Here is a 23,735-nt window from a genome sequence, read left to right as displayed (position 1 = left end):
GCGGCACCCATAGGGATGGATGGGATGGGGCGCATGGCACCCATAGGGACAGGACAGGGTCCACTGTGCCCATGTGCAGCCCCCTCCATTGTTTGCTCACCTGTCTCCTTCTAGTCTTCTCCCCTGCCTGCCTGCCTCCTCCAGCCTGGAGCATAGGGTAACGGTGTGCCGCCTGCCTGCTACTCCCGACCCAGGAGGCAGGATGATCACGCCCGGCTGGGGGGGAGGTGATCTGGTGTGGTGGTCAGGCTGGGGGGTATGATCCGGCGTGGTGGCCAGGCCGTCTGGTGCAATCCAGTGTTGCTGTGATTGTGTTGGGATACTGCCAGGGAGATAAAGTCCATCAAGGCCCCCAAGCCGTCTGCCGGACGATCCATCGACCTCCCGTAGGCACGCAGCGACATGAGTTTCTAGAAAATATCTTGCCACATTCCAGAGCTCATGCATGCTCTATCAGCAGATAATGCACAGCCAAAAGTTGCACTCAGGAGAGCATTATTTACAAGTTTATTCAGCGTTGATCAGAACACAGAAAAACATGACTGCCTGCTTTAGTGTCTACGACACAGAGAGAGAAAACGAAAGCAATAGCAAAACATAAACATCCTGTGAACAGGAAATACGCAGACTCTGTGACTCACAGCCTGCTCCCTTTTAAGGTGGAACGGAAATATCCTAACAGATTGAGCCCGGGCGGGATTTTGTCACCCTCCCCTCAGGGATGACACCTGGTCATCCTCTGAGGGGAGCCACAGTCCAATAAAACACTAAAATACAATAACCTATTAAACATTCAAAGCTTCCCTAAACAGGGCTGCCTTCATATGCCTTCTAAACGTTTGGTAGTTATTTTTCTCTTTGACAGGGGGGTGCCACTACCGAGAAGGCCCTCTGCCTGGTTCCCTGTAAAGCCACTTCCGAGCTGGAGAGGAGGTGGGGTTGTGGGCTTCACCCCACCCTCACATGCACGGGGGCTGGTTCACAGCCCCCGCGAGACTGAAGGGAATCCTCGGCCACGTCATCTCCCCTGCCAGCCAATTGGCTGGCTCGGGAGGCGTGGCCCGCCCTATTTAGGGCTGGCGCGGCCAAGGCTCGTCCTCTTTTCACCGCTCCAGCTGTTCCGGTTTCCCATCCCTCCCACCCTTTAGGCAGGCTCGCTGACATTGCTATGGACTTCGGTTGGTCGCCGTCATGGGGCCTGGTAGGAATTTTTCCACTTGGCAAATTGGCTCCAGCCATTTGCTTTTTTCACCTACCTAGTAGCAACTCGTCACAACTATGCGGTATTGGCGGTTAGGCATTGGGAAGGAGCATTGTTAAGCAAATGAGAGGGGGGGAGAAAGCGCCATCACCTCCCCCACATAGAAGGGTAGTCAAATAAAGGATTCTGGGGGGCGTGGCCCTGTCCGAAGCATATGGAGGTATGGACCTAAGGCACGCCCCTGAGCGGTGACCCCGGGGGAGCTCCTAGTTGACGTGCATCAGCAGGACTCCATCTTCTGGTGGTTAACCCTTTCCGGTCTTCATGCAATCGGGCTGAAGCCGGATAGTCGATAGGACCAATGCCTAAGCCAATACCGCTCATTCCTGTAATCAATAAAGTTGTGGCCTATTTCGCCCATTAACTTGAATCATGGTGTCTTGTGTCTTTATTTCCACTGGGGGGGGGGAGGGAACTTGCCACACAACTTGGCTTCTCACAGCGAGGGAACCGCCAGAAGGCCCTCGGCACTGGACCTCAGTGTCCGGGCAGAATGGGGGAGGTGGAGATGCTCCTTCAGGTATAGTGGACCGAGGCCGTTTAGGGCTTTAAAGGTCAGCACCAACACTTTGAATTGTGCTCAGAAATGTACTGGGAGCCAGTGTAGAATGGATGGAGAGATGGAGATATCCTGAGCTGGCAGAGATAGAGTGGGGAGAGAAAAGACTCTCTAAAATTTGGAGTGAATTTAGAGGTAAAGTTTCGTAAAGGTAAAGTTATTCCTTTGATTACATCCTTGACCTGCCAGTTACAATGAAACTCTTCCTCTGGCTTCTCCCCAGGCTGCTGATTGCTCTCCCTTGTGTTATTACCCCATCCTATCATTCCTGCTTGTGGTAAGCTTGCAAGTATAATATCAGTTGTAGTAGATGCTTGTCTGTACTGTGTTTAATATGTGGATTACCAAGATGGGGCAGAACAAATCACCACCTCTGTTTTGACACAAGCCACCTACTTTATTTTGGGCAAGCCCCAAATCCATCTCAGACAGACACTTTGGGTCAGCGTAAAAATATGACTCTGATGAACTCTTCAGACCTCTAGTTACAATTAGCAGAGGTTTATAATGAGAGTACTTGTTGATAAATGAGGAATTATTTTAATGTGCCCGTGTCTAACTGATCACATTGTATTTGGTTAGGAGCTTTTTTCATTTTCTCTTTGAAGAGGGCTCCACTTGCTTCTGTCACCGTCTCCCATTACAAGGACATGGTTCAAACCCAGGAACCCCTGATTATGTGAATCCATTCAAATCCTATTTCAATTTGTCTCCCAGTGTCTGTCAAATTTGTCCCTCGGGGGTATCATAGCCTCCGCTACGACCGAGCTACTCCTCCTCCGGTCGAGGCCTTCATTCTCTCCTCTGATGATAATTAACGACCTGAGCCTTTGATCAGGCTCCAGGCACATTCCCAATACGCAGAGTATCCAGCACGCAGGGAAGGAGCTGAGATAGTATGAGCTACATGGCTAAGAGTTTTATTCCTAACTACGCAGACAGTAAGAATTTATATCCTCTTTCTGTGGAAGGCAGAGAGCAACTGAAAAACAAAGGAACAGGAAACCAGTAAACATCACATCTGTCTCCCATCCTCCATGAGACTTCCAACAGTCTGGAATCCCTGGAATGTAAACAGAGTCCTGTGACTCCAAGCAACTGCACAGTGGCAACACACAGAAACCTAACAAAGGAGTCCCTATTTTATGTAAGTCATAGGGCTCCCCCTACTGGTGGTTTACCCTGCAGACTGGCGGGAATCAAGATATAGCCTGGCCTAAGCTAAACAATGCCTAAGCTAAACCACCCGCATCTGTAAACAATAAAGCTGTGGCCTATTTGAACGCATAAACCAAAATAATTGTGTCTGTGTAAATATTGTCCGTAAGGGTCGCAAGGCCTTGGCATGCAACTGGGGCTGAACAAAATAACATACAAATTCTCATATTTTACTTTAAATGCCCTTTCTCAGCATTCTACTCATTCTGCATATATAAAACAAAGAGATACAGAATACAGATTCAATGTGCCAGATGAGTTTATTTTTTTATGATGAATTTCACCAATTGTGAAAAAGAAAACCCATGAGGCCTGAACTCCTCCTCTCACCACTAGGCTCCCGATTTCTTCTGCAGCTACCATGAATGGTGGAATTAACAAGGAGGAGAGCTTTGCTGTCTTGTATCTACCCTTCAAGATCAATTTGCTTTGATGATATTGCAGCATTCCAGCATTTTGCTTTAATTCCTTGGACTAGCAGGTGACCATATTCAAGGTTTTTTCCATCAAGGGCACACAAGTCTTCAGTTGCACAGCCTTTGAATTGGAGTCTATTAGCTGTCTTATTATGATCTGTGTAATAAAAAGGAGAAGCTTTGCATGAGTTCTGGGGCCTTGGGGATAAGGATGACTGTGATTATTAAAGCTCAGTATGTTTACAACCCTGTAGGATTAATCTGACAGCCAACTATCACTAGTCTTACCTTGTGAGCCAAATTAAGCCCACCAGGTGGCCTAATGTGACCATTCTACCCAAGCAACATCCACTTGACTTACACTAACACTGTATTACATGAGATATGTGGCAGGTAAATTCACTGCAGCAGCAGAACAACTGGGAATCTTGGAAACTACTCTGAATCATTTGCTTGAGAGGAGGGCTTGCAGTCACAGCCAATCAGCTGAACCCCTTGTTCAAAGCAAAGTTTGCTTCCAATGTTCAGCAGCTAAGTGGCACCAACAGGAAGCTGTGCTGGCATTGGGATCAAGTTCTCAATATTACAGTTGATCCCTGCCAAACACAGAGCCTGCAAGCTTCCCCTTTGGCAGGGACCTTCCTTTTCAGTCTGTCTTGAGTTTATGCTGTGCTGTAAAAGAAGAAAGGAGAGAATTGGATTGCCTGCTGATTATTTGCTTTGAATTTGAGTTTCCTGGCTAACACCATGGTGATGCATTGTGAACAGGAAGTTACCCTCTGCCATAGTGCTATTTTTCTAGAAAAAGAGGTGCCGGAACTCAACATGAGTGCCTCCCTTGTTCTCTTAGAATGGCAATGGGGCCTACCTGAGAGTTGCTGGAAATGAGTTTTGGCTGAAAAAAAGCCCTGGTCTCCCACCCCATGTATTTTGTTAGACTAAGGCTGCAGTTCTTTTGCACACTTGTGATGCAATAAGTTTCAATAAACACAATGCAACTTATTTATGAAGATAGATGAAGAGAGATGCACTAGTAGTGTCCTCCTTTCTCCCAGCCTCCTTTACTTTTGAATGTTTGGCCAAGGTGGGTGGGTACTCCTGGACCAGCACCCAATGGTGCATACTGTTGTGAGGAGAAGCAGTGATGTGCTGGCTGGTCCTGCACCCTCCCTTGTATCCCTCTGCTCTGATGCACCTTGTGCGTTTGAGGACAAAGGTGTGCTGTAAGGAGTGTGCTGTACTTTTGTAGGCTTCCCAGTCTCACACAAGGTAAAACCCTACCCTTGAGTGAGCCTGTCCCCTCCAGTTCTTATGCAATTCATATGCAGATAGTATGGAATCCAGAACAGGACTAGATTATTGCCCTTTCCCTCAGAGAAAGAAATCAAAGCTATACACACCTATCATAAATAAAATGCAAAATAATATCAGTCATTACTTTTCTTGAAGTGAGAAAGAGACAGAGAGGAGCTGAGTTTCTTGCCCCATTGGCAATATTACTCACATATCATCCTACTAGAATAGTTAATGCACTTGGTCTCATTGGCAAGGCAGCTGACAGTCCCCTCACGTGGGCAACCTGTTTTGCCGGAAAAATCGGTCTTTCTGAAGCAGGCTGTGCACTGTAGACCATTGGGGGAAAGATCTTCACGTGGTGTAACTACCAAAATAAAAACCTACAGTCAGCATATGGATACACCTCATTCCCCAGTCTCTTTATTGTACCTTTATTTTGATTTTTTTTCATGCCTTTTAGTAACTTCTGACCCTAGCTGGACATGCTACCTCCACATCGTGTCCTACATTTGCCATCAACTTTGCAGAACAGGCACCTCTGCTGAGCATCTATAAAAATGTTTTTGTCTTTCACCTTTTGTCATGCACACTATTTTTTGTGTATTTTCTGGAGTTCTCACATGGTAGAAATGTATCAGGCTAGCTATCTGCTCTCTGATTCTAACTCTCTGTATCTGAAGGTACAGACAGCTGCATTCTCTTGGATGTAATCTCTCTCTCTCTCTCTCTCTCTCTCTCTCTCTCTCTGTGTGTGTGTGTGTGCAAGCAAGTAGTGGGCAGGCCCAGAATCCACATTGGGGAGAGCAATGCCCATATTTCCCATATTTCTACTTCTCTTCCTTCAGTCCAATGACTGCTTGTTTGAAATGTGATAGATGTATGTAAGGAAGTGATCATCTACTCCACTCATTCCAGATTCAAGGATCAACCATAGATACTTCTTAGTCCCTTGCACCCCGCATCTGAATGGACCAAAAGACAGAATTCTATACTTTTCTTGTAACTAATTGACACACTGTATATCATTGGTTCATACAGTGCTTTTTTTCTAGAAACAAAAGTGGGTGCCTGCTATAAACATTGAGACAAGCCTATCCATGTTTATACAATAGATGCAAGTTTTAATATGCTTTTATTTTATTGTTATTTTAACTTTTTTGGATTTTTATTTTTATTTTTTTACAATCAAGCAGTGTATTTAATTTAATTAAATAAAGTGATGTGTCAAAGGATTTCTAACACTTCTACAAATGTCTACTCAGAAGATACTCCAAGTGAATGGGCCTTGAAAGGCAGTTGGCACACTTACAATGCATCAAGGGTGGCAAACCAATTACCAGCCCCACAGGGAAGCCCCCGTCCTTGACTTACTGGCCTGAGCACTCTGACACCGAGCCCCCTCTACCGGAGATGGGTGGCTTTGGGTAGGAGAAAGCAAGGTTCCTGGCTACTGTCATAGCCTAGTGTCTCCTTCCCTAAGCCTGGGAAGCATTGCTCAGCTTAGGTAAGTTGGTGTGATTCTCTGATGGGGCCAAGAGTGCTCCCACCACCTTCCCAAAGCCCATCTGGATTTGGGAAGGAGGCAGCAGGTTCCAGGATCCTGTCTAAGACTCATGCCTGCTTTCCCAAGCATGAGGAGAATTTGCCTAGCTTAGGAAAGGAGGTGATCTGATGGGGTCCCAGAGCCCTCCTGCATCCTTCCCCCCAAAAGGTGGCAGAACTGTGTTCCATCATGTTCTGCCAGAAAAAGCACTGTTTTTATAAGCCCTTAACCTTCAGAGATGCAGATACTCACGGTGGACAGGTTCCTTGTTGCACTCATTTGTTTTGCAGCAGTAGACCTTCAGCTGGAGGAATTTACCTTTAGCTGCACTGAAGCTGTAATCACCTGAGTGGCATAATTTGGAATAAACACATCCCTGGAAAGTTGACACTTCATACTCTGGAACTGAAAAGAACAAAAGGAAATAAATCACAAGATCTGCAAAAACTCTGGTTAATTCCCTCTAAATGTATATATTTTCAATGATACTTCCCTTTTACTACATTTTATTCTTCAGTGAGAAACTACATAATGCACAGTTTTTGAACCAAGAAAATGAACCAAAACACGATTATCCTTCTAAATCCACAAGTCTCTTATGTTTCTTAAGCCTTGCTGACCCCTGACTTAGTTGAATGCCACCCAGCTACATGAGTTAAAACAACCAACAGAGTTACTTTGTATTAGGCAAAATGGTTTGCAACTGCATGAAAATATTTTTGAGGAGAAAATTGCTCTTAAATGGTGGTACATTTTAATGAGTTATTTATTTATTTAATTATTTACTGTGCAGAAATTGAAGTTTGGGGAGAATGAGAAAGTGAGAGTAACAAAAATTGACAAATTCACCTACCCTTAGCAGAGACTGGAATAGATCTGTCTGTCTGGAAGATTCTAGTTGAAAGATGTAGCAGATGAAAAAGTCACCTGATTTCTCAGATGGGCATGCAAGCAAGGTGAGAACTGAAAGCTGAAACCTAGAAATGACCAATGTCCCAGGAACTATTATGAAGCCAAAGGACCATATGGCCCTTCATTGCATTCTTAAATCACAAGACGCTCAAGATAAAATGAAGATGTGGCTGCTCTTGAGCCAACAATCCCATGAATTGCTCCAAAATTCACAGACAGTGAAGATGCATGGCTTAGTCTTAGTGTCATTGAACAGTGAGTGTCCCACCACCCTGCAAAAATTTGAAGGCGGAGGGGTCTCTGAGGATGACATCATATCACACCTCTTCTTTCACAGGATGTTAGTAGGAGTAATGCAAGAAGGAGAGATAGGGTAGCTAGAAAACCTTTCCCCCCGTTGTAATATCTCATCTGGAACAGCTGGTGTGAGAGCAAAGAGAGAAAGAACTTGTAGGTGCCCAAAATGATCCTTGCATTGAATTTGTAATAATATATTAAACTTAATACCTTGCCTTATGATGGAAGGCAAACCAAAACCAAACCAGAGTTCACTGCTTCTGGTGTAGCGTGGACTGCTAGTAAATGCAGTGATGGCTAATTTGTGGCTAATAATAATAATAATAATAATTTCGTATTGCAGCCTCCCTGGCCAAAGTCGGGCTCAGAGTGGCTAACAACAGGTAAAAATAGCACAGTGTACATAAAATAGCACAGTCAATTAATTAAAATACATTCTAGAATCAGTTCAGAATCAAATTAATGGCAACCATCAAGTTAGAGTTCTATGAAGATTACAGACTGTGCCTTGGTCAAAGGCCTGGTGGAACAGCTCTGTCTTGCAGGCCTACGGAAAGATGTCAAGTCCCTAATTTCTTGTGATAGAGTGTTCCACCAGATCAGGGCCACAGCTGAAAAATCCCTGGTTCTGGCCGAGGCCAGTCTAACCTCCCTGTGGCCCGGAATCTCCCCCCAAAATTTATTTGAATACTGTAAGGTCCTCTGTGGGACATACCAGGAGAGGTGGTCCCGTAGGTACGAGGGTCCTAGGCCATATATGGCTTTAAAGGTTAAAACCAGCACCTTAAACCTGATCCTGTACTCCACCGGGAGCTAGTGCAGCTGGTATAGCACTGGGTGAATGTGATCCCGTGGCGAGGACCCCGTAAGGAGTCTCGCTGCTGCATTCTGCACTCGCTGGAGTTTCTGGGTCAGTTTCAAGGGCAGCCCCATGTAGAGTGAGTTACAATAAGCAAAGAATTTACTGAACTACAGCTTGCACCATCTCTATCAATTGACCACACTGGCTGAGGTGGATGGGAGCAGTAGTCCAGAAATTTCTAAAGGGCCAAAACCCCAGCCTGATGCATGCCAGGTTCTCTCTGATGAAGCCTGCATGTGATGGAAAGAGAATAGGAAGGCTGGAGTAAGGTTATGTGGCTGAGTATTGATGCTGAGTGTTGGACTAGACTAGAATCTGAGATGCCAGGGTTCAAATCCCCACTTAGCCATGAAGCTCACTGAGTGACCTTGGGGAGTCCCTGCCTCTCAGCTTAATATCCCTCACAAGGTGAAATGCATAAGAGAAGAACCATATACACCACCTTGTGCTCCTTGGAGAAAAGTTGGGATATAAAGGCAATAAATAAATAATAAATAATGCTAATTTACACAAGAAACTCAATCCTTGAAGTGACCAAAAGTAAGTGAGAAGATTCAGCTCACCTATGTTGTTATGCAGGGCACCAGAGGAACAGGTTTGATCATCACGGCAGCCATGACTTCCTGGAGCTTCACATGAGGTACTATTTTCATGACAGTGGGTACATGTCAGAGATGTTGCTGCACAAAGGAGATAGAGGTTGGTGCAAGAGATTTCTTGAGATGGTAAAGTAGTACAATGTGTTCTTCTTCTTAAGGAAGTGTCATGCAAAAGGGTAGATATGTGTTAGCTGTAATGTTCATATTAATTATTTGGTGCCATATTTAGCCAATGCAACCTTCCCTTCCATAAAGTAGCTTCTTAGAGTACCCCTCTATGCACCGGCTGAAAAAAAAAAAAAGGAAAAGGAGCAGAAATATCTCAATCTTGATGCATGCCAATGATTCTATATTGTGAACTGCCCTGCGTCATGGTGTGAAAGCCTATCTATAAACAACACAGACCACAGTCAAAAGTAAAAAAATGATGTTTAGAGCAAGAAGCTATAGAAGAAACCTGCTCATTTATATACCTAGGTTTAAAGGGAAGGGAAGGGAAGGGAAGGGAAAGTCCAGTCAAAGGTGACTATGGAGTTGTGGCGCTCATCTCACTTTTAGGTTGAGGGAACCGGCGTTTGTCCACAGACAGCTTTCGGGATCATGTGGCCAGCATGACTAAACCACTTCTGGTGCAACAAAACACCATGACAGAAGCCAGAGTGCACTGAAACACTGTTTACCTTCCTGCCGCAGCAGTACCTATTTATATACTGTACTTGCACTGGCGTGCTTTCGAAATGCTAGGTTGGCAGGAGCTGGGAGAGAGCAATGGGAGCTCATCCCGTCGCAGGGATTCAAACCACCCACCTTCTGATCAGCAAGCCCAAGAGGCTCAGTGGTTTAGACCACAGTGCCACCCATATCCCTTGGTGTACTCTTTAGTGAAACATTCTCTGGGAAGAGTAATATTGAGCCGTGAAAGTCAAAGCACTGAAAACCAAAGGAGCATTAATGAAATTCTATTACAATAAGGGAGGGCAGCTAAATGAACCTGCCCTAAAGATACTTGGTAGCATAGTGCTTACTGAAATGCTATTTGACACTGAAATCTGGGGGGGCAGAGTCAAACTCCATTAAAGTTTTAGAAACTGTCTTTTTCAGTTTGATTTCTTTTGTGAGACCATATTGGCTTCTTGGAGTGCCCTTCTATGCACCAGCTGGGAAAAAATAACAGGAAAGGAAATTAGATAAAATTACTATATGTTGTTTTGATGATTGTAAGGTTTAATGTGAAATCAAGCTAGAATTGTCATGGCCTTTGGCTAGAGAAATAAAGTTATGAACTTTATGTGAAATGCTCATTGCCGCTCCAGTACTTGAGATTTTCTCCCATTCTATCTCTCACTCACACACCATTTAATCAGGGTAGTTTTTATGTTAAGGGTTTATTATTGGCTATTTTAACTATGGTGTATATTTTAATCATTCTGGATTTTAACAAAGATGCAGATTTCTTTTGTTGCTGTTTTCTAAATAGCACAGAAGCCATTTGGGAATGAAGCAATACATATATTAATGAATAAATGAATAAATAATAATAAATTCTAGATCGAATGGCTATCTTAAGTATCTTGGAAACTGTAGCTTTCACTTATTAGCATGATTATTCTGATTCCTCTGCCACATAAATAAATGTTTACAACTGACTATACTTGGTCACCAAGGCTTAAGTGCTTAAACTCTTGAGTTTACTCTCCTTGGTTAGCCAGCAGTCCTTACTCTCTTTTATATTGATATCCTGTCCTCACCCACATTCCCACCCAAGGAGCAAACATTTTTGCAGTCATCTAAAGAATTCCATTGCACTGGTTGCTACTCACCTGGAGAAAGCAGGCCCAAGAGGAGGCATGTGCTCAGAAGTGTTTTCATCATTTTTGAAAGATCGGGAGACTCAAAAGAGATGGACCAGGGAAGAGGAATGATGCAAGTAGAGGCTTACATGGAGATATTTATAGGCCAAGGATTCACGCTGTGGGCAACATGTAGGAACAAATGGTTCCCTGAGGTCTGGGAGTGGGGGCTGTGTGTTTGCCAAGAAGACACAGAGGGACATAGCAAAAATCGAAGCTCAGTGTTGAATTGGCTTAATTAATTCTCTTTCATTTCATTAGCTCTTGCCAAAAACTTTTCAGCATTTCCCTCCTATGGCATTAATGTATGATTTAAATTGTAATGTCACCAAAGAAAGAATCTAGAGACTACAAAGGCAAGGGCAAAACCAAGATGCAACCTGCAAAGAAACCCCCATACTGTATTTTACCTTGTATAAGACTATATTTTCCTTCATATTTTTAAAGTTTGAAATTGGGGGTCATCCTATACACGGAATAGGGGTCATCTAATACATGGGGGTGTCCTATAAACAGAAAAAAATACAGTATCCCCCACCACAGGATTCCTCTTCTGAGAAGGAGGAAGGTTTGGATATTAGATTGTTCTTGGTAAGACTGTAAGCAAGAAAGTAATCTGCAGCTAAGAAGAGTAGCCCTCAGCCTTCAACATCTAAGAAAACCCTTAACCCATCATGGCTTCATATTGCATGGATGTACTGAAGGCTTCAACCAGTAAGACTGATTCTCCTGCCATGGAAGTGGTCACCCTCCTCTAGGGAAAAAGGGATGGCAAGTGAGCTCAGCTGCTGGTGTCAATGACTCAGAAGTGTACTTGGTGAGAATTGAAATCTCACACAGCATGGAGCTAGCTGTCTCCACAAACAACACAAACAAGACAATACTCTCAATCACTCTTCATCACTCTAACCAGTCAAGTGGAAAGTACCAGGCAATGTGCAAAGATGCAGTTGAGGAAGCCCTTGTTGGTTCAGCTGCAGATTAGCTCAAAGGTCATTAGTGCAGCCCAGCAGAGGGATGAGCCAATGGCAGTGAAGCAGTCAAATGGGGTGTAGGGATGTAAAGTTGAGATAGAGAGTAAAAATATGTATGTGGAAGTAAAGGACAATGATCTTCCTTATGAGGAGGCCTCCGCTATGTTGTGATACCATTTACAGTGTTACATCGGGTTAAGAACATAATTCGTTCTGGAGGTCTGTTCTTAACCTGAAACTGTTCTTAACCTGAAGCACCACTTTAGTTAATGGGGTCTCCTGCTGCCGCTGCGCTGCCGCTGCACAATTTCTGTTCTCATCCTGAAACAAAGTTCTTTTGCTTATTACCCAAGGTAATATTTCTGAGTTAGCGGAGTCTGTAACCTGAAGCGTATGTAACCAGAAGCGCATGTAACCCGAGGTACCACTGTATTATAGAGAGATATAGGAAGAAGAAAGTGGAAAGAAATTGGTGTGTCTACCTTGCATTGAGTCTGGGCAAGGGAGGTAGTTGGAGAGAAGAAAACATTAGGCACACTCTGAAATTATTGGGTTTAGGATACCTTTTAGGGATCAGCCTGTGCTTCGTTCCTCATGGGGCTTAGGGGTACATTTTAGGTCTCACATGCATATTTTGGGTGAATACTGGGCAGTGGGACCAAGGTTGCTTTGCTGGGTTTACAACCAAAGCTCACCCAGGAGTTGGTTCTTCTACTTCCATGGTTGGGGAGCCACAGTCTGTGGCTTTCTTACGAGCCTGGGAGTCTGTAGGAATGCTTCCCTACCAGTGCTATATAAAATCTTCAACTGCCTGTAGTTTCTTAATAAAATTTAATGTGGTTTGCAGTTCCTTCAGGAAATGGATATGAGACCAACTTACAGTCACATCAGGATTAGAAACCTTAGAGTACATTTTCCACATATGATTTGTTTCCCCCTATAAAATTCATGCTTCTTAAGTTATAATTTTAAAAGATGCCATACTGAAATCCCCTTATTTTTTGTCTTGCCCTTTTTCCATTTTCCTAATGCAACGTGTATAGAAACATACAATCTGCTCCTTTCAGACATTATTGTTTCATGAGCAGGACCCCTAAAAGTTTTTCATTTTATTGGTTGTTGGTTTTTTGGTTTTTTTTTTGGTTTTTTTTTAAGAATGATGGGTTTTAATTGGAAAACAGGGTGTATTTACCACGAGTCATTGCTTTTGCCTTTGCTTTTGTTTTATGTGGTGTCTAACTTGGTTGGAAAGAGCATATATTTTTTATCATCTTCCAGGCCCCAGAAAAAAGCACTGCTGAGGTGGTAAAACTAGGCATTGCTCAGGGTTATAGACAGGTACCAGGGTTCTGAAATTTCATTCCTCCTTGTTCCAATTGCATCACATTGCTGGCAAAGAGTGAAGACACTTGGAGTCATCTGATCTGCTTGCCTTTAGCCACGTTGCCTTTAATTGAATAAAACTAGAAGTTTACACCGACCTCACTACCCATCTTCAGTACAACCTCATCTATATGCATTATATTTCTCTATTAACTGGAAACCTTTTATATTTTCTGATACCTGAACCATTTTTTTTTAATTTTTATTAAAGTTCTGAACCACAAAGAGAGAAAGAAAAAACATACACAATACATAAACAAAAACACACACACAAAAAAAGCAAAATTCAACAATAAAAAAATAAAAAACATAACAATTAAAAACAATATCTCTTTTCCATTTCCATTTTTTAGTTTCTTATTTTCTGGACTTCCTCATACCTCCCCCTTTTGTATTCCAATCCAAATTGTTTGTCCAGCAATTTCTTTTCCACTTTTTTAATCCCAATCTTTAGCTTTAATAAAATATTGAATTATATAACTTCAACTTCTTTAAACCTGATCTTTAGTCTTAATATCATATAATGTTGAGATTTTTCCTCTTAATGTCAAATTTCCATTTCTTTAAACATCTTTAATCCTAATTGTTAATCTTAGTCTATCATTGACTTTAACCTGTACAGCTGGAAACCGCTTATTTTCAGTCCAACATCACTCTAACATTCTTTAATTTTACCATGTTCCTGAAGATAGTCTTTAAATTTCTTCCAATCTTCCTCCATCGACTCTTCTCCCTGGTCACGGATTCTACCAGTCATTTCCGCCAATTCCATATAGTCCATAAATTTCATCTGCCATTCCTCCAGCGTGGGAAGTTCTTGTGTCTTCCAGTGCTTTGCGATGAGTATTCTTGCTGTTGTTGTTGCATACATAAAGAAAGTTCTATCCTTTTTTAACACCATTTGGCCGACTATGCCCAGGAGAAAGGCCTCTAGTTTCTTAGGGAAGGTATACTTAAATACCTTTTTTAATTCATTATATATCATTTCCCAGAAAGCCTTAATCTTTGGGCACGTCCACCAAAGGTGAAAAAATGTACCTTCAGTTTCTTTACATTTCCAGCATTTGTTATCGGGTTTTTACCAATTTTACCATTTTTACCAATGTATATTTTATTGGCTTTCAAAAATGTATAACAACAACAACAACAACACTAAGCAGCTACACAAAGTCAGAATATGCCACCCTTTCTGCAATCTCTCCAGCTAACACATAAGTATCCATATTTTTCAAACATTTGTTCTTTTTTAAGATTTTCTACAAAATTCTCCTACGTTATTTCATCAGCATTGTATGAAAGCATCCATCCAGACTGTAGTCATCTTCAGCTAAAGCATCAAGCAGGTGACGACATCCAGATTTATGGTGATTCTGCTGACAACACATTGCTTAGATGCTTTTAGCCAGGATACGAAGTAAATGGCCACAGGATGGCATAAAATGCATACGTTGTTTATTTCTTTTCAGCACTGTTACATTATGGTTTATTTTCTCAGTTAGATTCAATATCCGTAAATTTTCATACTTTGGTCTCTTCCCCAAACATGTAATTTCCACCACATTGGGACAACCAATAATCTCGATGCAACATGCAAGTATAGAAAGTGATCTGTTCCCTTAAGAAACTTTTTAAACCATGTAAAGAGTGAAAGTAAACCCCTTAAAGAGTGAAAGGAATCAAAACCGTGGGGTAAAATCAATCTGTTCTCATAGAATATTGAAAATATGTATTCTGTGGCATCTCCATCTCAAATGGTGGTATGTCTCTCTATAACTGGAATACCTCCACCACATTGACACTATTCCAAAATTAATGTGGGAGAAGTTCACTGGTGTGCTTTGCCACCTATGCATTACCTGAATATCCAAGGTCCATGAGAACTAGTTTATTGAAGGATTAAGAGATATGTTGACTATGAACCAGTGCTTTCATCTTTGCACTCATTGGTGTGGGGTCCAACTTTGTTGGGAGTGCAAAGTTAGTTCCCAAGGCAAAGTTCTGGTCTTCAAGGGCCCAAATCAAAATGTAACAAATGCCTAAAAGCACAGCTCATGCGGTAAAGCTGGGGTACTGATGGGTGCCAGGGACACACTGTTGTGCCATGAGTATTGGACAATGACTCCAAAGTCATTACTGAGACCTGATGAAATAATTTTCTGGAACTTTAACCCTCCTTGTTGCAATTGCAGCAGATTGTTGTGAAAGAGAGAGGATAATTTGTGACATCTGATCTGTTTGGTCAGATTATATAATTATAATAATTTGGTGGTGGCTGCCCTTAGCCACACTGTTTTGAATGGAACCAAGCTAATGCCTTACAGCTGCTTCGAACCCCATCTTCAGTACGAATCTCATCCATATGCCCTAAATCTGGAGCTATTCAAGAACAGGCTGCATAGTCATCTGTTAGGGATGCTCTAATGTTGACTTTTCTACACTGGATAGGGTGTTAGACTAGCCAACCTCCCAGAAATCCATCCCACACACCAAACTTACATGGTTCTACGGGAGTGGAATGTGGAGTTATTGATAGATGTTTGAAGGCAAAGACCAACAACACAAGCAAGTGAGAAAAAGGCCTGAAAATGAAATTACAAAAATGAAATAACAAGGCTTGTTGTTGAAATCAAAGGTGGTTGCAATACTTTGCAGCCACTCTTAAATGGCTGTAGATGTGCAACTACCCCAACCCCCTGCCTAAAGAAAACTCTGCAATTACAAAACTGTCACCTGCAAATTGATTGAGCAAATGTCCTGGGTTGGGAAGCAGTTGCACATGACATGAAGGCAGATGATATGCACCTCACTGTTCCATGTCCCAGTAGCTGCTGTGCACAACATCTTAAACAGACAAAACAAAGGAGAATAAAGAGCATAGAAAACTATAACACCTTAACACCCAAACTCCAAGCAGTCCAATGAGGACTGAGCATGTCAGTAGTCCCAGAATATTGTGTGCCAGTTAAACTAGAAAGATGTAACGTGGGGCAGTTTGCGGGGGGGGGGGGGGAGAATGATAGCATGCTTCTTGCAAACATATGCAGATTCCTGGCTGCCCCAGGGGAATAGGGTGGGTTGTCATGAAAGGTAAAGGTAAAGGTAATGGAACCCCTGACCATTAGGTTCAGTCGTGGCCGACTCTGGGGTTGTGGCGCTCATCTCGCTTTATTGGCCGAGGGAGCCGGCATACAGCTTCCTGATCATGTGGCCAGCATGACTAAGCCACTTCTAGCGAACCAGAGCAGTGCACGGAAATGTTGTTTACCTTCCCGCCAGAGCAGTACCTATTTATCTACTTGCACTTTGATGTGCTTTCAAACTGCTAGGTTGGCAGAAGCAGGGACCAAGCAACGGGAGCTTACCCCGTCATGGGGATTCGAACCGCCGACCTTCTGATCGGCAAGTCCTAGGCTCTCTGGTTTAACCCACAGCGCCACCCGCGTCCCTGTCATGAAAGGTACACCTCTGGAAATGCACAACTGTTAAACATTTAAGAGTTCAGTTTGAGCCTAGATTATGTTATGTATATGTTCAATGTTATTTAAAGATTGGAAGCCCTTTTGTAGTTGCAAGACATCTTTCTATGGATCTCCTGCCATGGCAATGAAGCTTTTCAGCCTGGGAAAACGTCCAGTGGCTTAAGTCCAGGTTATGTCTGAGGCTGCTTGCTCCCATATGAATCTCTCCTGTTAAGTTGTGGGTGAACATATCAAACGACACAGCGATTCTTCAAACAGCTCTTGTTTATTCACAGGCCAGAACAGAACTGAACTGAGGGGTTCAGCCAGCCTGCTTATATAGAGCTCCACTACAATGCAACTGTAACCACTTTCTGTAACTATCCAATCACTGAATGTCACTTTCAATCCCTTATTTGCATATGTGGACCTGAGTGAAAACTATCTACAGTATCCCCCTGCTGGCCCAGGGTGACAACTTCAGTACATAACACCCCTCCCCACCAAGATAAGGTGTTAGTTACAATCGTAATGGTTTCCTTATATACAGCACTACACGTAATGGTTCCATTAGGCACAAAAGCATATCGGTTACATTTCACCTACTTCCATTAGACTGACGGTGTTACATGTCCAACAACATAGTCTTTTAAACAAGTTGGGCACTTGGAAACTCTGCCAGACCGCCGGGGACCAGTACCCTGGTCCGGAGGGACCGCCCAATTCTTGCTGAGGCTGTGGCGCAACCCTAGGTGGCGTTGAAACCAAGTCCCCTGGATCCGCTGCTGTGGATGGAACCTCTGCAAGTGGAGTTGGTGGAATGTCAGGCACGGCAGTGGTCTGAGTCTGTGGGAAGTCCGGCAGACCCTCTGAAGCAGCTTGGTTCAGCTCCATGCCCACAGTTTGCGAGAGAGGTATACGTGGAGCCTTGCCATCTGTAAGTGTCTGTTCCGGAGCCACGAGCGCAGTTGGGGCACCACGGTAGTGTCCAAGTCCCCAACCCTGCGCCTAAGCTGGTCTATGTGCTGGCGCCACAAACGTCCGTTTTTGAGTGCCACCTGGTACGAGCGAGGTCCAGTGACTCCCAGTACTGTTGCTGGCACCCAAGGAATGTCCCCCACAAAGTTCCGGGCAAAGACCTAGTTTCCTGGAACAAATGACCATGGTGCGTTGGCACAGCCCGGGGGTTCAGCCACGGCAAAGTCTGGGTGCAGCCAGTCGAGCGGAGATTTGAGGTGGTGGCCCATAAGCAGTTCAGCAGGACTCCGTCCTGTGGCCGCATATGGGGTGATGTGTTGCACAAACAAGTATTTGGTGACCCGCTCGTGCCAGTCTCCCTGGTCCAGGCGCGCCAGTGCCTCTTTTGCCGAGCACACCATTCTCTCCGCTTGCCCGTTGCTGGATGGATGAAATTGTGCTATTAGGGCTTGGCAGATGCCCAGTCCCAAAAGGTACCGCTCAAAAGTGCCTGACGTGAACTGCAGTCCTTTGTTGGAGACAAGGACATCAGGACACCCATGTGTCGCAAAGAGGCCTCGCAGCACCCGGATGACGGCCACGGTGGTGGTGGAGGGAATCAGGGCCACCTCCAGCCATTTGGCATTTGGAATAGGTGTCCACCACTACCATAAAGGTCCGGCTGTAAAAGGGGTCAGCCAGATCTGGGAGACACCCTCGACCAGGGTGTCTTGGGTGTCTCCCAGACGTGTCCCTTAGCTGCCGGTGGCGCAGGCCTCAATTCATGGAACCTCTTCACTCCAGCCACAAGTGCCAGTGCCTCCTTGTCGAGCTGGCTGTAATTCCATTCAGTTGGAATCATAGAATCATAGAGTTGGAAGAGACCACAAGGGCCATCGAGTCCAACCCCCTGCCAAGCAGGAAACACCATGTCTAACACCTGGATGTCTAGGACATCCAGGACACCAGTTAGCGTCCTGGAAAAGTAGGCGAGCGGTGCTTATCTTTCGTCTGGAAAATGGTGGCTGAGGACAGCGCCGATGCCAAAAGGTGAGGTGTCGCAGGCAAGGACCAGCAGCCTGGCTTCACTGTACTGTACCAGCACATTGTCCAAAGAAAGGAGAGCCTTGACCGCGTTAAAGGCCGCCGTCTCCCGATGACCCCAGGACCAAGGTGTCTTCGTGCTGAGGAGTCGGTGAAGAGGCTCGGCTACCGTCGCTTTGTGAGGCAGGAACATGTTATAAAAGTTCAGCAGTTCCAGGAATGCCTGCAACTCCGTCTTGTTCTTTGGGATTGGGGCCTGCTGGATAGTACAGATCTTGGATGTTGTTGGGTGAAGGCCGGAGGCGTCGATAAGATAGCTGAGGAACTCCACCTGTGGAACAGCAATCGGGCACTTCTTCCTCTTTACCTTGAGCCCGGCCTCCTGGAACCTGGTCAGCACGGCGCGGAGGAGCTCGAACAGCTGCTGGTGTGAGTCTGCTGACACCAAGAAGTCGTTGAAATATGGCACCACACCCAGAAGCCCTTGCAGCAGATGCTACATAAGGCTTTGGAAGATGCCAGGAGCCACACTCACCCCAAACTGTAAACGGCGGCAACGGAATGCCCCTCGGTGGGTGACGATTGTCTGGGCTTCAGCAGTGGCATCATCGACAGGCAGTTGTTGATAGGCTTGGGCAAGGTCCAGCTTAGCGAAGACCTTACCCTCACCCAGGGAATGCAGCAGGTGTTGGACAACAGGAACTGGGTAAGCATGCTGCTGAAGTGATTATCATTTTAATTATTTGAAAAACTTGTCTTCCACTGGGTTATATGATGTATCCATTAATTATGTTGTAAGAAGGTTGCATTCTTAAAATATAACAACCCCAGGAAATACATAAGTAAGTAGAGGCCCTGGGAAAATCAGTCAGAAGTGCCAACCAGAAGAGTGAAAATGACTGTGCTCAACTTAGACATGCATGGACACACTGAACGGCTGTTTTGAGAGTAAGGAAAACATTGGGCATGCAGAGTAGCCTGAATGTGGGGATACAAGTTAAGTCCCAGACAAGGAAGGAGCTGGTAAACGAAGATTGTTTGAGTTACGCACTGATCTTTAGGTGGGCTGTGAATGTGTTTACTTACATGCATTGCTGTGAAAATAATGCTTGGAGTGAGTCGAAGAGGAGTTCAGAAAATATTCATGGAATGTCCATTCAATTGTATGAATGAACTTTGAATTCCCCTGTTAAATGTGAGGTTTCTAAGAAAATCACATCTCTATTGTTATCTCTTCCTATGCTCCACTGATGCAATTGTTCCTAGCTATTACCCTGAGGCTCATGTGGCCCTGATGCCAAGTTGGATATGGAAGACGTGTATTATCTGTCAAAATTACTTTCTGTTTCTGAAAAATAAATTATCTTATTACAACACTGTATATATGTATTTAATAACCATGCTGTTCAAAATTCAGGAGCTTAATTGTAGCTATACCACTGAGGCTAAATGCACTTTTGTAACAGCTTGATTTACGCATTTAGAAGTTCTTTCAGTTAGACCATGTTGGGTCAATATTTATCAGCATTTTTGGCTTTTTCTTTATTCAGCTGCTAGTGCTTAAGATAACACAATTTGTTTCGTTAGTTTCAGTTCAACAGAACCACACTGCTACTATTCTGGCAAGAAATACTCAATAATACAAACCTAAATAAGAGAGTACTTGACAATAGCACATCCTACCATATCTTAACATATGACAATTCACTGTTCCTCTGTGTTACACTTGTGTAGGGAAATATTCAGTATAAGTTTGAAAAAAACTGAGAATTAAAAACTTTGTCAGCTACCCAGATACTAGCATAGTTAAACCAAGCTTCTTTACTTAGTCCGACAAAATTTGTAGTAATGTTTTTCTAAGGTCAAGCTAAGAAAAACAAACAAAAAAACCCCTTTATCTGCTCCATTTTTCCCTGGATCCATCCCAGATACCCAGCAATGCTGTTTTATTTATATATTATTTCATAGAATCATAGAATCAAAGAGTTGGAAGAGACCACAAGGGTCATCGAGTCCAACCCCCTGCCAAGCATGAAACACCATCAGAGCACTCCTGACATATGGTTGTCAAGCCTCTGCTTAAAGACCTCCAAAGAAGGTGTATACAATTGTGTATTTCTAAACAATCAGAGCGAACCCTGGGCCTCCTACTTCTTTGAGTCACGTTTCTCCATATATCTGGCTTCTGTGTTGGTGAACTAGCCTCCTTCTCAGGGGAGTCCCCTTTCTCCTCCTTAGTGGAGACGGTGTGCTCTGTTGCTTCCAAGAAGAGCTCCAGCTCTCTAATTCTTTGGAGCGTAGCTACACGTTCCTCCAGTTGCTGGACTTTGTCTTCTAAGAGGGCAATCAACATGCAATTGCTGCAGGTAGAGCTGCCTGCAACCTTTGGCAAGATGGCAAACATAGCGCAGGAACCGCAGGCGACTGCAGCTGTTCCCTCCCCCTCCATCATTTATTTCCTAAGACTTATACACGGCTTGATTGTAAAAAAGAAGCAGCAGGCGTTACAAGCAGATAAATTTGAGAAAAAAATCAGAATATACCAGAGTTAAAATACTAAAACAGATTAAAATGGCAAAAACTCTCTAAGCATCTGAGTAGGCTTGTCTAAGCAAGCATGTTTTTAGCAGGTGCTGAGCAGAGTACAGTGAGTGTCCCTGACTGATCTCAGTGCTAGGGAAGGTACTGGCAAGAGATCCTGCATAGCAACTGAATTAATTTACTGAAAGACTATTTCCCAAAATCTAGCCACTTAATAGTACTCAGACTAAAAGTGGAATCATGGCCCTTAAATTGTTCTACAGCAATCTTGCCCATCTGGATTCCCATGCCACACCTGGGCAGCAACTCCACTGCACTGTCAAAGGACACACAGTGCACTAAGCACAGGTGCACTTTTTGACTGACCCACATTTTGGGAATGATAAAAGATCCATTATTCAAAATTTGCTCTGTGCTGTTTTCAGGACCACAAACAGCAGGGATGTGACCAGGGGGAAGGCATGTGAGGAGTGATGAATGGACCCAGTACTCTACCCTCACCAACTTCCTTAGCGATCTTTTTAAAAATAATGAGCTCCATCCATTCCACTGATTTTAAGTTTCCACTAAACTGAGAAACTCTCAGACTGATATGTGTATAGATGACACAGGATCCTACAACCTTTCAAATTGTATGCAATGCCATCTAGATCTTGATAACCCTACAACAACTTTTGTAAAACTAACAAATTGGTGGGGGTTTATTATTCCCATACAACCTTGTATACACAACAGAATATATTTCTAAATGTATTTCCACCCACCCCAAAAGTTCTGTTCTTGGACAGCCCCATCACAAGTGACGGCATGGCTCCCTCCAACTAAGAGCTCTGCAACACATTGGTTCTATTCAGAAGCAATATTGACAATTGCTCTGCAACTCTATGCCATCTATGTATTACCTCAATGTCCAAGGGACTATGGGAAGTTACTCAGTCCTTGATGGACAAAGCAATTGACTAACTATGAACCAGTACTGCTGCCTTTCCTATAACTCAGTGTGGGCTCTAACTTGGTTCACAGAAGCATTTGTAAAAAACAAAACAAAAACCCCAACAACTTCCATGCCCCAAATCAAAGGACAGCTAAAGACTCAAGGTATGGAACAGGTGACTGCTTAGGTAGCCAAGCTAGATAGAGCTCAGTGCCAGGGACATTGTGATATGCACTGAATGTTGGACAATGGAGCCAAAGCCATTACTGAGAGCTATTAAAATCATTATTAGACTCGTGAACATTATTTTTCCTTGTTCCAATTGCATCAGATTGTTGGGAAGGAGACAGGATACTTTGAGTCATCTGATCTGTTTGGAGAGACTGTATTGAACTGAACCAAGCTTTTTATTTACTCCTCCTTCAAATCCCATCTTCAGTGCCATCCTTATCCATATGTCAGTTCTCTCTAAGACAGGATTTGGAGAACGTGGTTGGCTTTTAATTGCAGATGAAATGAAGAATACACTATTCCAAATATTTTTAACATAGGGGCATGACCACCACACGTGGATAAATGAACCAAGCTTTCCACAGCTGTTCCATCATGAAGGGAAAAGGGGGGTTAACTTTTGCCAATCAGACTGGCATCCAGTGCCAGTGGAAGATGACCTTGAGTGTGGTTTCCTGTGTGGCATATTGAAGGTGGTGAAGGTTGTATGTGAGTACCCGGAGGTGGTTAAAGGTTAAATGGCAGCTAACAGGTTGAGGCTGAATCCTGACAAGACAGAAGTACTGTGTTTTTTTTTTGGGGGGGGGCAGTGGTTGTGGGAGACTCCATGGTCCTGAATGGGGTAACTGTGCCCCTGAAGGAGCAGGTGCGCAGGTGCGCAGACTGGGAGTCATTTTGGACTCCCAGCTGTCCATGGAGGCTCAGGTCAATTCTGTGTCCAGGGCAGCTGTTTACCAGCTCCATCTGGTATGCAGGCTGAGACCCAACCTGCCTGCAGACTGTCTCACCAGAGTGGTGCATGCTCTGGTTATCTTGGACTACTGCAATGTGCTCTACGTGGGGCTACCTTTGAAGGTGACCTGGAAACTACAACTAAACCAAAATGCAGCAGCTAGACTGGTGACTGGTAGTGGCAGCTGAGACCATATTACCCCGGTCCTAAAAGATGTACATCGGATTCGAGTACGTTTCCATGCACAATTCTAAGTGCTGGTGCTGACCTTTAAAGACCAAAATGGCCTCGGCCCAGTATACTTGAAGGAGCATCTCCATCCCCATCATTCTGATGGGATGCGTCCTGGGAGACGGGGGCAATTGGCAGGCCCCCAGCTGGCTCCAGCCCACCTGCCAGCAGCCAAGCAAACCCCAGTTCTCAGAACAGCATCAAAACTGTGACTCAAGCCTCAGAAACCTTTAGAGACTGGGCACACAAGCCAGCAGAGATAAGAACTCTTTGCAACAGAAGAGCAGACAGAGGCATATGTAAGCATATTTACAAACATGTTATTCAGCATCAGGACAAAGGAAAAACATGTCTGCTCCCCTTCTTGTCCAAGCAAAAGCATAAGCAAAAGGTATACACAACAGAAGTTCCCAGCAGGCTGTGCTGGAAGTAAACA

The 23,735-nt window shown here is 44.0% G+C and overlaps 2 long non-coding RNA genes across 2 annotated transcripts; one reads left to right on the top strand and one right to left on the bottom strand.

Annotated features, from left to right (window-relative positions):
* Positions 1–1,129: 1,129 nt before the first annotated feature.
* LOC308482964 lies at positions 1,130–3,100 on the top strand. The gene is made up of 3 exons (XR_013989523.1): positions 1,130–1,201; positions 2,044–2,097; positions 2,796–3,100. It is a non-coding gene; the product is annotated as an uncharacterized lncRNA (long non-coding RNA).
* A 280-nt stretch (positions 3,101–3,380) lies between these two features.
* On the bottom strand, positions 3,381–9,046 carry LOC308482957. The gene is made up of 4 exons (XR_013989516.1): positions 8,928–9,046; positions 6,546–6,698; positions 4,959–5,114; positions 3,381–3,611 (listed from the first exon to the last, which is right to left on the bottom strand). It is a non-coding gene; the product is annotated as an uncharacterized lncRNA (long non-coding RNA).
* Positions 9,047–23,735: the final 14,689 nt, after the last annotated feature.

The sequence above is a fragment of the Podarcis pityusensis genome (assembly GCF_964106645.2).
Source record: "Podarcis pityusensis genome assembly, chromosome: 8".
NCBI lineage: Eukaryota > Metazoa > Chordata > Lepidosauria > Squamata > Lacertidae > Podarcis > Podarcis pityusensis.
Note: the sequence above shows the minus strand (reverse complement) of the source record. Positions and strands in the feature narration are given on the sequence as shown.